Below are 201 nucleotides of genomic sequence, written 5' to 3'. Positions count from 1 at the left end.
CATGTGTGTATGATTTCCTTTTGAAGTGGATGAAATCAGTGAAATCTAATTTCTGAGCTTGCCAAGTCATTCCAAACCCTCCAAGCTCTAATAAACAATGACAAAGAAATATTGCTGTCTACCTGAAAAGTTAGAACTGGTCCTGTGCAGAACAGACTGACAGTCCCTCCCCCAAGAATGCACTTTTAAGAGTGAATAAAG

This window comes from Sturnus vulgaris, chromosome 16 (assembly GCF_052056855.1).
Source record: "Sturnus vulgaris isolate bStuVul1 chromosome 16, bStuVul1.hap1, whole genome shotgun sequence".
In the NCBI taxonomy this organism is placed as follows: Eukaryota; Metazoa; Chordata; class Aves; order Passeriformes; family Sturnidae; genus Sturnus; species Sturnus vulgaris.
Note: the sequence above shows the minus strand (reverse complement) of the source record.